Raw genomic sequence first — 11,436 nt, 5'->3', positions numbered from 1 at the left:
CTTTGTCTAAATATGGTTTGGAAAATAAAATTTCATCTATGGTTGTTGATAATTAATTGTAGTACTAATGACGCGATGATGAGACTTTTGTTGGAAAAGTTTGAAGAAAATACACTTTTGTTGGGTGGTGAAAGTTTTTGCATATGCGTTGTAATGCCCACACTTTAAACTTACTTTTTCAAGATGAGTTGGACGTGATTAATAGTGAGATTGTCAAAGTTCAAGAGTGTCTTTCATTTTGCATGTCAACACCTAAAAGCATCGAAAAACCTGAAGTGGCATGTTGTTTTTTGAACTAACCTAACACAAAAAGGCTAGTTCTTGATTGTAAAATAAGGTGGAACTCTACTTTTTTAATGCTACAAACCGTGTTGCCATTCAAGGATGTATTTACAAGGCTAAAGCGTTTGAATACAAAGTTGGAAATTATTATACATAGTGAGCATGATTGGATGTTAGTCGGCCTTATTTTTGAGAAGTTCGAAATCGTTTACAACACAACTTGTGTATTTAATGGAGAAAATTTGTTACCGTCAACTTGTTCTTTCGTTAAATTTGTGACATCTGACTTTCTTTGAGGCGTCGGCTGTCAAGTGATGTTGAGGTTATTAGTAAGATGGCTAGTAGTATGATTGAAATTTTGATAAGTATTGGGAATATGTTAATGGACTTTTGGCTATTGCTACCATTTTAGATTTAAGAAACAAAATGAATTGTGTTGACTTTTACTTTAGAAAAATATATGATGATGAAGCGAAGATATAATTAGAAAGAATTAAGAAGGTCCTTAATAATCTATGAGTATCAAAAGAAAGATGATGGATTGAATGAAAGGAATCATCTCCTAAAGTTAATGGAAAAGGAATGGTTCAAGCCTTTTTAGAGAGTGGGGAGGATGAATATGCTCAAGCTAAGAAAACAAGAAAGAGAAAAGTGAGTGTAAGGTGTGAAGTGGGCCACCATTTAGAGGATGAAGAATTACCAAATGATGATGACTATGATATTCTTAGTTGGTGGAGAAGGGATACAAAGTATCCAACTTTGTGAAAGATTGCTAGGAACATTCTTGCCATCTCTATTTCAACTGTGGCTTCCGAAAGTGCTTTTAGCACGGGTGGAAGAGTTGTTAATCCTCATCATTCAAGACTTAGTTGTACCACTGTAGAAGCATTAACGTGCTGTAATACTCCGTATTTTTAATACTAATTTCGTACTAATTAAGAAAATATAAAAGAATTAAGAAAAAGGTATTTGAGTTCATTTACAAATTAATAGGAATAAAGTATTGTTAATATGAATTTGTTAGGAATTTTCGGAGTTTAAAGGAATAACCTAATCTTCACTTGACCTAGGATTACTACCTTTTGAAGGGAGTATAAAAAGAAAAGGAGAGGGAATTTTAGAAAACCCTAAACCCTTTCTTTTCCCTCTCCCAGCCGACTTTCCTCTCTCTCCTCACTCTCTCCCAGCCGACTCTTCTCTCTCTCCCTCTCTCTCAGATTTTTCTCTCTCTCTCTCGGATTTTCTCTCAACCTCGCTGCTTTTCCTCTCGTCTCTACCCTCTCGTCGCTTGTGTATTTTGTGCGTGAGTGGTGGTGGCGTGAGACGGAGTTCCGTCGAGAGATTGGTGCGAGTTGGTGCGAGTTCGTCCAAGGTTAGTGCGTGTGTCGAGAGTTTTGTTCGAGATTTTCGTGCGACGAGTTGTGCGAAGGTTTGTGCGAGTTCCGTCGAGCACGAGGGTGTTCGAAAGTTTGTTCGAGGGTTGTGCGAAAAGTGGGTCGAGAGTTTTGTTGCGAGCGGTGGTGTTGGCTCGTGTTCGAGGGGGTTCGAGTGGTGTTCGAGTCGTGCGAGTGTGGTTCCGCGTCGTGCGAGTGTGGTGGCGCGACAGATCTGGGTCGCGCAAGGGTGTTTGGGCGACGGAGACCGCTTTCGGTGTTGTGCGCGTGTGTGGTGTGGTTTTCGGTCGCCGGAATTCTTTTGCCGGCGAGTTCCAGCGGTATAATTTTTGTACTTAACTTAGTATGTGAGTTTATTAATTATTTTTATATTTACTGTTTTTCATAATTACGTACGTTGTATTTTTAGTAATTAGTAATTAATAATTAGTAAGTAAAGTTGTGTAATAATTTATTAGATTGATTAACTAGTTAAGTTATTATTCTGTTTTAAGTTACATTCTGGTTAGGTTTGTAATTGGAATAAGATAAAAGTAGGAGATGTGTGTGTTATTATTAGTTACAATTATTATCGTTTCATGGGTGACTTGTTTCACGAAACCTGACTTTTTGGACATGGAACTTACCTTTTTGGACATATGACTTACTCTTGGACATATGACTTACTTTGGACATATGACTTAACTTCTGGACATAAGACAGGTTGGACTTATGACCTTTTTGGATTGGTAAAATAGTGGACTAATGTTACTAACTAACTTAGTTACTCACTAACTCTGACTTCTAAAAAGACGTTAAATTCACTAGATTAGAATTATAACGAAAGTTCTGGAATAAGGTTTTAACTATTGTAATTCGAATCGATAGATCGTTATGGTCTTAGTACGTAGTAGTTGTTAGTGTTATCAAGGACGTAACACTAAACCTTGTTTTTAACGATTTAGGTCCCAATTTCATAAGCGGCTCGTTCTATTAAGTCAGCGAAAATTCTCCGCTACAAGGTACGTACGCGTACCAGTTTACTTTCAAAGCTTAGTATCATGATTAGGTTGCAGTTCATGTTATTGGAACCTAGTACCATGATAGGGAACATTTGATTGTGATTGTTTGGTTAGACGTTTATAACGTGAAATCAATATGATGCATTGAATATGTTGAATTGAAATGCGAAGTTCTATCGTAGTGTAACATCAGCATTATTAATCTGATCTATAGGTAACAAGAGTGTTACCAGAATAAGATTGAGTTTGTAATTAAGAGACATGTAAATGACTCCTTAAAGTTATAAAAGAATGGTTGTATAAAAGAAGATTATGGCGATACTTGTAGTTGGATCTCCTACAAGTATAGAACAATGGGGGGAGTGTGGACTTGTCCTACCTCCTACGCAGGCCTACTGTGACGACAGTAGTGTCCTTATATTTTGAACTCAAGTAGGCGGAAGGTTCCGTTCGATCTTGGGGGTATGCATACTAAGGTGATGGGTGTGAGACGGAACAAAACCGTATTTGCATTTCATCTAATAGACCAAGTTGTCTATTAAGGATTCAGTAGCCCGTATGATTCTAGTAAGATGACGGTGCCCGTTCGATGCCAAATAATGAAAGATTAAAGATGTGAGATATGTATTTCATATACAGTTGTAATGTATGCTCATTTATGTTCATATAGTTTCAATGGTTATTACGTACTCAGCATAGCTGACTCTGTGTGTTATTATGTGTTTGTTGTCCTGTGATACATTTGATACTTCAATGGGGAGCAGACTAGGTGAGCTGGTGCTGCTGCATGATATCAAGCATAAGGGGGCTAGTCTGTAGTTTGAAGTTAACTTTTGGTTTATATTACTGAATTTTATAGAATATTGATAAAGGTTTGAGTTTGAATAAAGAGGGGTCACTATGATTCCCGAGTTGTATTTACATTTTCTATTCCGCTGCAATTTGGTTTTGAGACAATGAATTTGAGTTACCGTATTTCTAATTATGCCTTGCGTTCCATCGCGGCGGTAACACTCCCAAAGTCGATGCGACGTAGCATTAGAAGTGTATGGATTTTGGGGGTGTTACAAAACTGGTATCAGAGCTTCCTATTTTCAAAGACGTTTTCGAAACGATTTCAAAACGGGTAGTATGGGCTAGGAGCATATAGATCATGTCATGTGCATTAAGTCATAATGTTATCATTGCAATTTGTTGTATCTCGAACTTGTATGTGCTCTCTGTGTAATTGAAATGGTGAAAGATTCGAAATCTTCAAATGTGACTAGATTAAGAGGTGTACAGGATAGGTCTAAATTGATATTAGACTCAAAACTTATTTTAGTATAAAGCTATTTTTTTTTAATCGAAATGAGCTTGATTTCACTTGTGAATTTCAAAGTTAAAATGAGCATTTACCTCTTTACAAAAACTTAGACTATTCTATTTTGTTTTTACTTTCGCAGATGGTTCACGACATAGGTGTAAGGACTTTTGATGAAACAAGTAGGGGAGACTGGGATATGTGGTTCTTTAAAATGAAGTCTGCTATGGATTACAGAATTATGCAAGGGGAGCAGTGGTTACGATCTGAGGGCTCTAGGATACACTTCATGCTTCGTTATGTTCCAGACATAGAGCCATATAGATTTGTTCATCGTAGGTATGGGGATATGTGGACTACAGAAGGGTATTTCAATAGGAATAAGCATACCTACGGATACCAGAACCTTCCTTCCGAAAAGCACTTCCTCACTGACCTTAAATACTGCGAGAATGAGTGGAGGGTTCGTCAGACCAGGGGTCAAAACCCTTCTACTTCATCTGGAAGGGAAAGTTCGAGCAATAGGGCCATAGATGGGAATTCTGAGAACCCAGGGGTCATACCTGAACCGCCATCAGCACCTGTGGCAAAGAGGCCAAGATACCAGCCATTTGAGGATGAGTTATTAGCCGATGACTTTCAGAATCTTAGGACAGTCACTTACGTCTCCGATGATGAAAGGAACAATAGGACCTTCATTATAGTGTTGGGTGGGGTCCAGGTTGTACCAGGGTTACATGGGGAGGATAATGATGATGAGCCACCTCCACTAGAGGACTAACCAGTTGAGGGAGAGGACCCTGCTGAGAATGAAGACCCTGTTGAGGATGAGAATCCTGTTCAGAGAGGATCCATTGAGAGAGGATCCCATTGAGGGAGGATCCCATTGAGGAGGAGGATCCCATTGAGGAGGAGGATCCCATTGAGGAGGAGGATCCCATCGAGGAAGAAGACCCGAGGAAGACCAAGGACCCATACTAGAGGATATATTCTTTGAGGACGGCGAGCCTGAGCAGATGAGATTGACCTTGATGGAGGGATGGAGGATTCTGGATCAGAGGATGAAGCTCACCGCCTTAGCCCATAGTTCTTTTGAACATATATGTAGGATTAGGATTTTTGTTTTATTTTGATCGTTTTTGTTCATTTGTATTTATGTTAATAATGGCTTGCATGCCGATTAGGGAGTAACATTATTTGTTATATATATATATATGTATTTCTTTACAAAATTACATTCCCATTTTCAATAATAGTGCATAGTTTACTTTTATTGTTAATTATTGGCATCTTATTTTGGATGATTGTAATGCAAGTCAGTACAGACTTAAAGGTGTTCGCAATATATTTTATATGTTAAATGTGTATTCGTTGAATAAGTTAAAACAAAAATTATGTGTAAGTCACTGAAATAGCTACTATGTTAATTTCAGCGCAGAATGGTTCGATCGGGAGGCGCCCCTGAACCTCTCTTAAATCGAGCAATCGATACGTGACCTAGTACAGATTACGCCAACTTAGCCCAAGGTCACACCGGGATGGGGACCTATCTGAAAAAGTGGCCCGTAGGAACCCACCTATACTAAATGGAAAAGGGGGACCTGAAGAGTTGGAGAACTGGGTTGGGGAATTTGATAAGCTTTTCTTCACCCTATCCTGTCCTGACGAGAAAACGTGCCCTTAGCTAGCTTATTTGCAGGGGGATGCCCATTTCTGGTGGACCCAGGCTAAGGACAACCTTCTAAGCCAACCGGGTTTCGGGTGGGAAACTTTTAAAAAGGCCCTAAGAGACAAGTACTACCCTCCGTATCTTAAGAAACAAAAAGCCCAGAGTTTATGATGCTGGAGCAAGGGACCATGTCTGGTAGAGATATTACCGAAAATTTATTGAACTATGAGGTTTGCCCCAGAGATTGCCCCTACTGAGGAGGCTAAAGCCTCACGTTTTGAATTGGGACTTACCCTTGACCTGCAGGGTAGACTGGGGGGAGATACATTCACCTCTCTGGACCATGTGTTTGGCAAAGCTGCCCACCTTTATGCTATCAGGAAAAGGGAGGAAGGGGGTAAGCTGGCGAGAAACGTAAGGATAACCCAAACCCTGAGGGCCAAAAGTTTGAGAAAAAGCACAACGGGAACCAGAATAATCAAAACCCTCAGAGAAATTTTGGTAAGGGACCCAATATAACCCTAATCCCAACAACAACAACAACAGCAACAATAACACCAATAACCGCAGACCTGAGCGTTATATCGGTGTAGAAAGTGCCCAACAACCATCCTGGTAAGGATTGTGAGGGTAACAAGGTTGAATGCCGGGAATGTGGGAAGATGGGGCATAGAGCCTATGAATGCTATTCGAAAAACAAGCTAAACCCCAATGGCCAAAGGAAGGGGAACTATGGGGACAAGCCCCGAAACGGAAATGGTAACGGGAATGGTAACGGGGGAGGTAATTACAATGGGAATTCTAACTATTCCAAGCCCGCTACCAACACCAGCAACCAAGTCTCTAATGAACAATGCAACTAGTTCCCAAGATAAGGGCAAAGGGAAGCTGTACATGATGACGGCTAGAGAAGAGAGCTCGTAGAGACGTTGTCACGGGTACATTTTCTATCAACTCCACTCCTGTTAAAGTTTTATTTGATTCTGGAGCATCCTTGTCATTTATTGCCCATGCAACTGTTAGAAATTTAACATTGGTCGAGTCTGAGTCGATTTCTATGCCTATAGTCATTCCATCTGGGGAGACTGTTAATTGTTCTAAAAGATTCCTAAAAGTGCCATTAAAGATAGGTGAGGGATACTTTCCCTCTGATCTGATAGAGTTTAACTTATCAAACCTAGATATCATTCTGGGGATGGATTGGCTTGGGAAGTACATGGCTAAGATAGATTGCGATGCGCAGAAAGTGGAACTAAAGGACCCTTTGGGGAAAAGAGTGTCATATAGGAGAATACCTCGAGAACCAGGAATTAAAGTTATCAATGCGTTACAACTTAAGAACTACGTAGACAAGGGTTGCCCCTATTTATGTGTTCAGTGAGAAGAGTGAGGATGATCCGTTAAGGCCTGAAGATGTGCCCATAGTCCGAGAATTCCAGGATGTCTTTCCTGAGGAAATACCTGGTATGCCTCCAAGGAGAGATGTAGAGTTCACCGTTGACCTAGTACCTGGGACTGGACCCATTTCGAAAGCCCCTATCGGATGGCTCCGGCAGAAATGAATGAGTTAAAGAACCTGTTAGAGGAACTACTAGACAAAGGGTATATTAGACCTAGCATGTCGCCATGGGAGCACCCGTCTTATTTGTGAAAAAAAAGGATGGTAGCTTGAGGTTATGTATAGACTACCGGGAGTTGAACAATGTCACTGTGAAAAACAAGTATCCATTACCTAGGATTGATGATTTGTTCGACCAACTTCAGGTGGGGGATGTTCTCCAAAATCGACTTAAGGTCTGGTTACCATCAGTTGAGGATTGTTGATCATGATATACCTAAGACTGCCTTTCGAACCAGATATGGCCACTAGAGTTTACGGTTATGCCTTTTGGGTTAACCAATGCACCTGCAGTTTTCATGGACCTTATGAATAGAATTTTCCGACCCTAACTAGACAAATTCGTCGTGATTCATAGACGATATCCTGATCTATTCTAAGAACAAGGAGGAACATGAGGATCATTTGAGGTCATTTTGCAGACACTTAGGGACAACCAACTATATGCAAAGTTTTCGAAATGTGAATTTTGGTTGGAAAGAGTGTCATTTTTGGGTCATTTTATCTCTAAGGAGGGTGTATCAGTAGATCCTGCAAAGATCAAAGCGTGAGTGAATGGCCTACCCAAAGAATGTCACGGATATAAGAAGTTTCTTGGGTTTAGCCGGTTACTATAGGAGATTTGTGAAAGACTTCTCCAAAATAGCAAAACCTATGACAAACCTGATGAAGAAGGATTGTAGGTTTACCTGGAATGAGGACAGTGAGAAGGCCTTCCAAACATCAAAGAAGGTTAACCTCAGCCCCTGTCCTAACCTTGCCTAAAGGGAACGAAGGATATGATGTGTATAGTGATGCATCCAAAAATGGGTTGGGTTGTGTTCTGATGCAAAAGGGAAAGTTATAGCTTATGCGTCCCGACAGTTGAAGCCATATGAAGTCAATTACCCAACACTGACCTAGAATTGGCCGCATAGTATTTGCACTCAAAATCTGGAGACACTACCTCTATGGGTAACCTGCCGTATCTTCACCGATCACAAAAGCCTTAAATATATCTTCACCCAGAAAGACCTCAACATGAGGCAGCGCAGATGGTTAGAGCTCATCAAGGACTATGACTTAGACATCCAATACCATGAGGGTAAAGCCAACGTTGTTGCTGATGCGTTAAGTCGCAAGTCTAGCCATAGCCTGAATACATTAGTCGTTGCCGACAAACTTTGTGAGGAATTCTCTAGACTTCAGATAGAAGTTGTTCATGAAGGGGAGGTAGAAAGATTGCTGAGTGCCCTAACCATCGAACCTAACTTCCTAGAAGAGATAAGGGCGAGTCAACCTGGGGATGTGAAACTTGAGCGAGTCAAGGCAAAGCTTAAGGAGGGCAAAGCAGAGGGGTTTGCGATCCATGAGGATGGAAGCATACGATATAAGGGTAGGTGGTGCGTGCCACAAAAGTGTGAAGAGCTGAAACAAAAGATAATGAGCGAGGGTCATAACACAACGTATTCTGTCCACCCAGGGGGAGATAAGTTGTATAAGGACCTCAAGAAGATGTTTTGGTGGCCTGGTATGAAGAGAGCAGTAGCTGAGTTTGTTTCCAAATGCTTAACATGCCAGAAAGTCAAAAGTGAACACAAGAGACCTCAGGGAAAGATTCAACCCTTAGACATTCCGACATGGAAATGGGACTCGATATCCATGGACTTCGTTGTCGCCTTACCTAGGAGTCGGGGAGGCAATAATACCATTTGGGTGATAGTGGATAGACTAACCAAGACAGCAAGGTTCATACCTATGAAAGATACGTGGAGTATGGAAGCCTTAGCCAAGGCTTATGTGAAAAATGTCATTCGATTGCATGGAGTACCCACAAGTATAGTATCAGATCGAGACTCTCGATTCCTGTCGAATTTCTGGAAAAAGGTCCAGGAAGCATTTGGTAGTGAGCTATTAATGAGTACAGCCTTTCACCCAGCTACCGATGGTCAAACAAACGAACTATTCAGACCTTAGAGGACATGTTGCGAGCATGTGCTTTAGAATACCAAGGGTCATGGGAAGACCATTTGGACCTCATAGAATTCTCATACAACAACAGCTACCATGCTAGTATTAAGATGGCACCATTTGAAGCGTTGTACGGAGAAAGTGTCGTAGCCCTTTGTGTTGGAACGACATCAGTGAGACTGTAGTGTTAGGACCTGATATGATTCAAGAGACGATGGATCAAGTGCGAGTCATTCAAGAAAAGATTAAGACTGCACAGGACAGGCAAAAATCCTATGCGGACCAGAAGCGAAGGGACGAAAATTTCGAAGTTGGGGAAAAAGTGTTGCTTAAGGTCCCCAATGAAAGGAGTGATGCGATTCGGGAAAAAGGGGAAGCTAAGCCCTAAGTTCATAGGACCCTATGAGATACTGGCGAGGGTAGGGAAAGTTGCTTATCGCCTGGATTACCCAACGACCTAGAAAGGGTCCATAACGTGTTTCACGTATCCCAACTCCGGAGATACGTACCTGATGCGTCACATGTCCTTGAACCTGAAAACGTAGAGATAGACGAAACTTTGTCCTATGAGGAGAAACCTGTCCAGATCCTAGACCGCAAAGTGCGAAGTACGAGGAATAAGGACGTCAGAATTGTCAAGTGTTGTGGAGAAATCAAACTACCGAGGAAGCCACATGGGAAGCCGAAGATGCAATGCGTCTGAAGTACCCTGAGCTTTTCCAAGAGGTACGTGAGTTACGGGGACGTAACTTTTCTTTTAAGGGGGGAAGAATGCGATAGAATTTCGCGCTTTCACCCTAAAGTATGTTAATTTGTTAACTATGTTAGTTATATGCTAGTTATGTGTGAAAACTGCTTATCTATTGTGTGAACGTTAGAAAACGCTTGTGAAATTTGGGACTTAGAAGTGCAAAAGATCGTCGTTAAGACGGGCTACCTCAAAGTTTCGGGACGAAACTTCTTTTAAGGGGGAAGCCTGTAATACTCCGTATTTTTAATACTAATTTCGTACTAATTAAGAAAATATAAAAGAATTAAAAAAAGGTATTTATTTATTTACAAATTAATAGGAATAAATATTGTAATATGAATTTGTTAGGAATTTTCGGAGTTTAAAAGATAACCTAATCTTCACTTGACCTAGGATTACTACCTTTTGAAGGGAGTATAAAAAGAAAAGGAAGGGAATTTTAAAAACCCTAAACCCTTCTTTTCCCTCTCCAGCCGACTTTCTCTCTCTCCCACTCTCTCCAGCCGACTCTTCTCTCTCTCCTCTCTCTCAGATTTTTCTCTCTTCTCTCTCGGATTTTCTCTCAACCTCGTGTTTTCCTCTCGTCTCTACCTCTCGTCGCTTGTGTATTTTGTGCGTGAGTGGTGGTGGCGTGAGACGGAGTTCCGTCGAGAGATTGGTGCGAGTTGGTGCGAGTTCGTCCAAGGTTAGTGCGTGTGTCGAGATTTTGTTCGAGATTTTCGTGCGACGAGTTGTGCGAAGGTTTGTGCGAGTTCCGTCGAGCACGAGGGTGTTCGAAAGTTTGTTCGAGGTTGTGCGAAAAGTGGTCGAGAGTTTTGTTGCGAGTGTGGTGTTGGCTCGTGTGCGAGGGGTTCGAGTGGTGTTCGAGTCGTGCGAGTGTGGTTCCGCGTCGTGCGAGTGTGGTGGCGCGACAGATCTGGGTCGCGCAAGGGTTTTGGGCAACGGAGACCGCTTTCGGTGTTGTGCGCTGTGTGTGTGGTTTTCGGTCGCCGGAATTCTTTTGCCGGCGAGTTCCAGCGGTATAATTTTTGTACTTAACTTAGTATGTAGTTTATTAATTATTTTTATATTTACTGTTTTCATAATTACGTACGTTGTATTTTTAGTAATTAGTAATTAATAATTAGTAAGTAAAGTTGGTGAATAATTTATTAGATTGATTAACTAGTTAAGTTATTATTCTGTTTTAAGTTACATTCTGGTTAGGTTTGTAATTGGAATAAGATAAAAGTAGGAGATGTGTGTGTTATTATTATTACAATTATTATCGTTTCATGGGTGACTTGTTTCACGAAACCTGACTTTTTGGACATGGAACTTACCTTTTTGGACATATGACTTACTCTTGGACATATGACTTACTTTGGACATATGACTTAACTTCTGGACATAAGACAGGTTGACTTATGACCTTTTTGGATTGGTAAAATAGTGGACTAATGTTACTAACTAACTTAGTTACTCACTA

The sequence above is a fragment of the Beta vulgaris genome, chromosome 9 (assembly GCF_026745355.1).
Source record: "Beta vulgaris subsp. vulgaris cultivar EL10 chromosome 9, EL10.2, whole genome shotgun sequence".
NCBI classification, from domain to species: domain Eukaryota; kingdom Viridiplantae; phylum Streptophyta; class Magnoliopsida; order Caryophyllales; family Amaranthaceae; genus Beta; species Beta vulgaris.
Note: the sequence above shows the minus strand (reverse complement) of the source record.